The 6,832-nt window shown below is 44.2% G+C and overlaps 1 long non-coding RNA gene across 3 annotated transcripts; it reads left to right on the top strand.

The window, feature by feature from the left end:
- The first annotated feature begins 1,564 nt into the window (after window positions 1–1,564).
- On the top strand, window positions 1,565–6,295 carry LOC125516029. Of its 3 annotated transcripts, XR_007287216.1 has the most exons (7): window positions 1,565–2,138; window positions 2,256–2,363; window positions 2,496–2,549; window positions 4,565–4,727; window positions 4,823–4,899; window positions 5,448–5,670; window positions 6,048–6,295. It is a non-coding gene; the product is annotated as an uncharacterized LOC125516029 (long non-coding RNA). The 3 variants fall into 3 exon arrangements; XR_007287214.1 differs by having other exon boundaries at window positions 4,823–5,670; XR_007287215.1 differs by having other exon boundaries at window positions 2,256–2,382; window positions 4,823–5,670.
- The last annotated feature ends 537 nt before the right edge of the window (window positions 6,296–6,832 follow it).

The raw sequence follows: 6,832 nt of genomic DNA, 5'->3' as shown, positions 1-6,832 counted from the left end.
ATATTATATGTGGATGACATATTACTAATTGGAAATGATATAGAATTTCTGGATAGCATAAAGGGATACTTGAGTAAAAGTTTTTCAACAAGGTGGTGATGGCAGTCCAGAGATCGAAGGTCGTCTCTTTGCTCATAACTTGGGCGAGTATCTCCATTGAAAGAGAATTCAGGAGGTGGCTAAGGACTTGTTGATCCTTTGAGATCCACTGAGCATACAGAGGATTGGGTTCGGTGGTGACGGTTTTGTCCGTCTGCTGCTGCTGCACCGTCTTCGATGGAGGTGCGTCTGATCCGTCCAGAAGGCCGGTGACCTGCGCTCCTCGCAGGCCCGGCTTGATCTGTGCCTTCCAAAGGATGAAGTTGGTCTTGGTGAGCTTCTCTGATGGGAGCGCGCCAAGGTTGAGGGAGACGGTGGATGACGACGACATGATGATGGCGAGGATGATTGAGGAAGGATGGCGAGGGTGATCGAGGAAGGAGATAGCTGGCTAGATCGATAGGAAGAGGATGGCTCTGATACCATATTAGATGGGAAGCGTTCCTACTCCCTCGTGAGGGAGCCGCGTGTGTATATATTGATCAGCGGAAGGAAAACGCCCCTTGACGTGGCTTACAAGGAATCACGATCGCTAGGGATTCGGTTTGTTACAAAGGAGATAGGAGAAGGTACGGGAGAGGAAGAGATAGAGTTAGTTGAGATTACAAGAATATATCTCTAAGTCTAACAGACGTAAGCTGAAAGAAACAGAATCGAGAGTCAGATGTGTTTTTATAGTACAGCCAGATGTGGTTTCTGTTTCGTTGGAACTTTGACATGGATGTATTTTCTTTTTTGGATGAATGGTTGGACGTAGGTGTTGAGTTCTCCTTTCTTTGTACGTGGTGGATGTTATTTTTTTTATAGAACTTGATGTGGGTGTTCAGAACTTATTTTTTTGTACATGTAGGTCTTGGAGGTGAGTGTTTTTTCTAGATGATGATAGGTCTTGGGTGTGGGTGTCGAGGATTTTTTCTTGATGAATGGCCGAACGTGGCTGTTGATGTCTTTTTTTTAACGTGATGATTTCTAAGGTCTTGGGCGTGGGTGTCAAGGACTCCTTTGTTTTTCTTGATGAATGGCCGGACGTGGGTGTTGATGTCTCCTTTTTTTATGTGATGATTTTTTTTCTAGGACTTAGACATGGGTGTTAAGGAACTTATATTTTGTACGTGTAGGCTTTGACCATGGGTGTTCTTTTTTGAGATGGAAGGTATTGGGCGTGGGTTAAGAACTCCTTTTTGTACGTGCTGGTGTGTCCTTTTTAATGTATGCAGTGTTTTTCTATACAAATAAATAAGTAACGGTTCTAAAAATTCACGATCGTTAGATTTTAAATTTAATGGCTAACTAATCTTACTGTTGTGGATTAACGTGGAGGCTCGTATGGTGCCTTCAATTATTAAACACATTCAGCTGTGCATTAAGGGCGAACGCTCGCTGTGTCCACGTCACCCAATCTTGACTGCATGTAAAACCTGTTGGAGATCGATTCCTTTCCTTGCCTGCTAAGGCACCAATCAATTCCTTCCTTTCCTTCTCTGAGAAGGCAAGGCAGCTCACTTCTTCGTCTCTCTTTCCCCTTGAGTCAAACACGCCGCCTCCTCTCCCCTTCCCTCACAGACTCCTCGCCGTCGCTCCCTCTCTTCCCAAGCCTCGTGGTCCTCCCCCTCTCCCTGCAGCCGACGCGCGGATCCATCCGGGAGGAGGCACATGATTCGAGCAGGGCTGGTCGCCGTCATGCGCCCGCTTCATCGTCATGGTTGTCCCCGTGCTCCCCAAGAAAAGGATTGGCGAGCGGCCCAGCCCCCAGATCACATCCCCCGATTCCTTCCCCTTTCCCTCATGTACCGCACACACGGGCAACCGCTCGAGGAGAGCAGCAGCGGCTGGATGCGGCCGCTGGCAGAGCAGCAGTGATCGACAGGCTCAGCAGCGACCGGAAGGAGAAGCAGCAGCCGACGGCGGCGGACCAGATCGGTTGCTGCTATGCCCCACGCGACGGCCGTGAATGGGGAGGATGAGGGCGTGGTGGATTACATGGAGAAAGGAGGCGGCGGCGGAGCAACGGGGTGGGGACGAGGGGCGTGGGGTTGGAGGTATGATTCGCTATGGCGGTGGCGGCGGCGCAGAACCTTTACCCCGCCTGCCGGATCTCGGTTGTTGCTCTCTCTCGATTTGTTCCATACTGAGTTGTTTCTTAAATCTTCCGCCAGATCCTCCACGGGCTCATCGGGCTGGTGAGGTCGCAGCTGCCGGCCACGCCGCGGAAGATCAGGTCGTGCCTCTTCGTCATCTGGGGCATTCTCTGGAGCTTCTCCGAGGTGCCCGGTGTTTCCCATAGTCTCTCTCTCTCTCTCTCTCTCTCTCTCTCTCTCTCTCTCTCTTTCTCTTCTTATTGCTGCTGAAACAAGCTGTTTTGCTTGCTATGTTTTCTTTTTTGGTTGGACTTGCAGACCAGGATACACATCCTAGTGAGCTCCTTGGTCATCAGGTGGGACAACACTGAGGTATGTACTATTCACCAATGACTTCACTCAGATCATATGCATGCTACTTAAAAGCTAGGGACTATGGTTCTTGGGAATAATTGTATTATCGAGACGTGAGGCGCCGCTGTTGCTATTAGACTAGCTGGAGATGTGCTCCTCAACTCAGTGGCGGATCCAGGATTTGAAGTTACCCGGGGCGGACTTTTAAAGTAAACAAAATCCGAATCCATGATGGTATCAAACAAGACAATCAACACCATAAATTTAGCAAGTAGTATGCATACAGATAAGACAATCAACACAAACAATTGTTCAAAGTAGTTTCAATCTCAAGAACTAGGTAAAAAAGCATTAAAAACAACCAAAACAATTATAAGGCTTAACTTGTGCTCCCGCTGATTGAATTTTTCGTTCTTCATCCCAAAATGTCCAATCTTCAAGTCCAGGTACCTAAAACATGCACAGATTGTTCAAAAAAAATGCACAAAAAATAAAATATAAATCTTAGCATAATATGACACTTATTCCAACAAAAGATAAGAAAAGAAGATTGGGGGAGAGCAGAAGAACCTGCTGTTTGTGTCCTCCGTGGCTGCTTGCTTGTACTTGTAAGCGCGGCGCATGGCTATTCCAGTGGCGAAGTTGCCAGAAATTGGGAACGGCAAGGCGGCGACCCGGCTCTCAGATCTCCATTAAGCACCATTTATCGGGCTTGGGCAGCACCAGGGTGAGGCGGCAAGCCGGCGGCAGAAGACGTGATGGCCTAATGCCCAGATTTGTTTACTCCGTCGATCGTGATGGGAAGTTAGAGAAATTGGGGAACGTCAAGGCTTGAAGCTGTACATAAAAATGGGCTCCTGCTTAATTGGGCCTTTACTACCAACTTATAAGACGTACTAGCTGGCCCATCTCAAAAACGAATCGTTATTTCGCTCCTCGTCTTCCTCCTCGGCTGATCCCACGATCGAACACACAGGTTACAGGGAACACGTCTCATCTTTCATGGCGGCCACTAGCCAAAGTAGTAGAGGAGCTACCCTAGGTCCCAAAATTTACCCGGGGCAGCCGCCCCTACACGACCCCACGCTGGCGCGCCCCTGCCTCAACTAATGCAATGCGAGTACGCGACAATAATTTTTACATATGGATGTTGCTGTTACAAGTTGAATTTGAAGATACTTGTGAGAGTAATTTCACACAAAATTGTTGGAGCTTAATTCACTATACTTCAGTATTACATCAGGGAGGCGTGTATCATCAGGATGGTGCTAAGTTAACTAAAATTCATAGGCACTAATATGTGTGCATTTTCTAACCACCGTATAACGCTAATTGTTGGGTTGATGGTATTGTGCCTCGGCCGGTGGGATCAGGCAGGGTGACTTCTACTTTGATTTCCAAAGTGGTGGTTTGGACAGTACTAAAACCTGATGATTATGCCGACGACCATGCTTCGTTGGACACCATTGTTCCATGTTAGGGTCGAGAAAGCGCCACCGATGAACTAGCACGTTGAGACCGCAATCCCGTCTTGTCTGATTCGTCTATAGTGTTATTTCGCTGCTTTGAACGATTGGGTGGTCTGCGTGCAGGTACATCAACAACAAGTTCAGCAATTAGTACAAGGCGACAAATTATGTTACTTCTTGTTATTTAAGTACAGTATATAAAATAAGGTTACGGTTCTTACAGATAGGAAGCAGGTTGTTGGGATCAATATTTATAAATGCAGTGGCTGGACCTTGGTGTTATCTCACTACATAAATAACTCCTTGGTTTGCCTCTTTGTTTCACAAGCATTCAAAGAGTACCTCCGATCCACTCAGGCAACGATCCCAGTACTATCCCGGAGTGTGTATAGAAATTAAACACATATTTGTTTCCCAGGCATGCATAGCTCCGGGATTGATAGGACTGATTACTGAATTATCTTGTGTAGGTTCAATTGTATTTGTATCACCTTGATGTAATTGCCAGTCCTTCTCCAGATAAGTGCAAATTTTTGGTGCTGATTTGGTTGTGATATGTTTCAGGACAAGGGCAGTTCAAAAATTGATAGAGACTCTTAAGGTCATGAAGCAGATAGTGCTCATTATTTCGGCCCTACAACCAGGCTTCATACATCTTGTTAATGACCTTAATGGTAATTATGTCATACAGAAGTGCTTGTCAAACTTTGGTGCAGAGGAGAACAAGGTACATAATAGTACTCCGAATGTCCCCTCCTTACCCCATGCACACATTTATAATTGCAGTTCAATTTCATTGCTTATCTTTGGTTTCTTATGCAGAATCCTCGATATGGTATGGATTTCCTGTAAACAGAGTTTGTACCCAAAGATGTGTTGATGGTTCCCTATCACAAAAGGTTTTCTAATTTTCCTTTGTCCACACTAATTGATTTTATTCAATGTACGATATGGTATGGATTTCCTATAAACAGCGTTTGTTCCAGTGCTACCTCATTGCAGGAAGTTAGGCTCACTTGATTGCCATTGTTGTACATGTTCTTCTAATGCTTAAGAAATGGAACTAAATTGTACTGAGTCATTCGACTACCAAAAATATCAATGGCCTTTTTGTCTATAGAAGAGGTTCTGACATACCAGAATTTAAATTTAATCATATAGTGTATAATTTGTTCGGGAATGATTTTATATGTTCAAATCTCGTTCAGTTTGGTGGTTGTTTTATTGTTTCTGCAGTAAGCTTTATTAGACTCCTCAAATTTAATTGAGCCCATGGTTATGAATTCATAGTATACTTGATATAGGGTAATAGTGAATGTCTTTTAGATCAGACGATCAGTACGTTCAAAAGAACATCAACTGAGTGAAAGTTCATTTCTTTAGAGCATTTTTTTATAATGCGCCATTAGGTATTTGCCAATTGCCTTAATTTTTCTTTATGCACTAGGCCCTTGGCATTCTTAGAAGGTCGTTCCATAATTTCTGTGATTCATCCCTCTGTATGTGGCTTGAAATGGAGGCTTGCATGCCCAAGGCGGGTGGTTAAAGCCCTCTTTTATTGGTGTGGCACTGGTGAGTACAATGCATGATGCAGCAGCTGGAGACGTGGCCAACAGCACTTAGGAAGCGCCCCGCCTGTGAAGTGATACGTATGATGCCAACATACCAAGGTGAGCTTCGCCTACTTCCCCACTCTGTATATCTGTAAGCCTACGTGATGTACTCTGCTTCCTCCTCCCTTTTTCATGAATCAATCTCTTACTGAGCAGAGCATGTTCTTTAGGTAGGTAGCACAAATGATATAGTCGAATTAGTGCCCTTTTACTGGTGGTTTTTGGTGATGACTTAATATGCTTCAAATATTTGGAAAAGCCTATGTACTTACATTTCTGCTGTCAAATTGTATACTATGTAAATTATAGGAGAACAATGTACCTTTGCCTTTAAATATGAAATTACTTGCGTGCAACTGAATGCTATCTAAAATTCATAGCTACAAAAGAAAGGCCTCTTGATATGCAAATAACTATCTTTTTAAATCGTGTAGAGTGCAGGTACCAACTATCCTGCTTCAATGAACTATGGCTATGAAGGAAATTTCCTACTAGAAACATATGCAATGTTTCGTTATCTGTGTCCATCTAACTGTCAAAATCATCTCTGCAATGCAAAGTGGACTGTGTAATACTTCTTGAAGAGGCAATGCTTGTTATCTGTATGAAAGTTTCTAACTGCATTGGCAGGAGAAAAGTTCAGTTTATGTTAGTGTAATCTTCAATATATCATTTTTGCTCCTTGGAACTTTGGACCTTCGAACTTCTGTTTCGCTTGCTATTTATTCTCTGGTGAAGTAGTAAAATGTACTAAATGCATAGTCTGCCCTCGCTAAGAGTCCAGCTGATTTAAAATGTGCCAGTGTGTTCCTTCTATATCTACATGTGATGCACATTTATGTCTGACCAATCCATTGGATTGAATTTGTACTGCAAGGTTTACTAAAAATATCCATTACCATCACAAGTTACATGATTGCTTGGGATCATATCTTTCATGGAAAGAGCACATGGAATTCTTGCATATCATGGCCATAAGGGAAATTAAGCCTCTTCACACGGCTATGATGGCATGCTTGATGTGGGAGAACATGGGCGTCTCTATGTTCTTATGGCCTTTTAATATCTATGCTGCTAACCCTGATCATGTCGTTGTGCATTTCCTTTAATGTGATTTCAGTGTTAACCAAGCCCTCCTCACTTGCATGTCCCTGGGCTACTAGCAGCGCATACAAGCAATTGAAATGGACCGATACCTACCTGGCACCGCACCTGGACG

The sequence above is a fragment of the Triticum urartu genome, chromosome 6 (assembly GCF_003073215.2).
Source record: "Triticum urartu cultivar G1812 chromosome 6, Tu2.1, whole genome shotgun sequence".
Lineage (NCBI taxonomy): Eukaryota > Viridiplantae > Streptophyta > Magnoliopsida > Poales > Poaceae > Triticum > Triticum urartu.
Note: the sequence above shows the minus strand (reverse complement) of the source record. Positions and strands in the feature narration are given on the sequence as shown.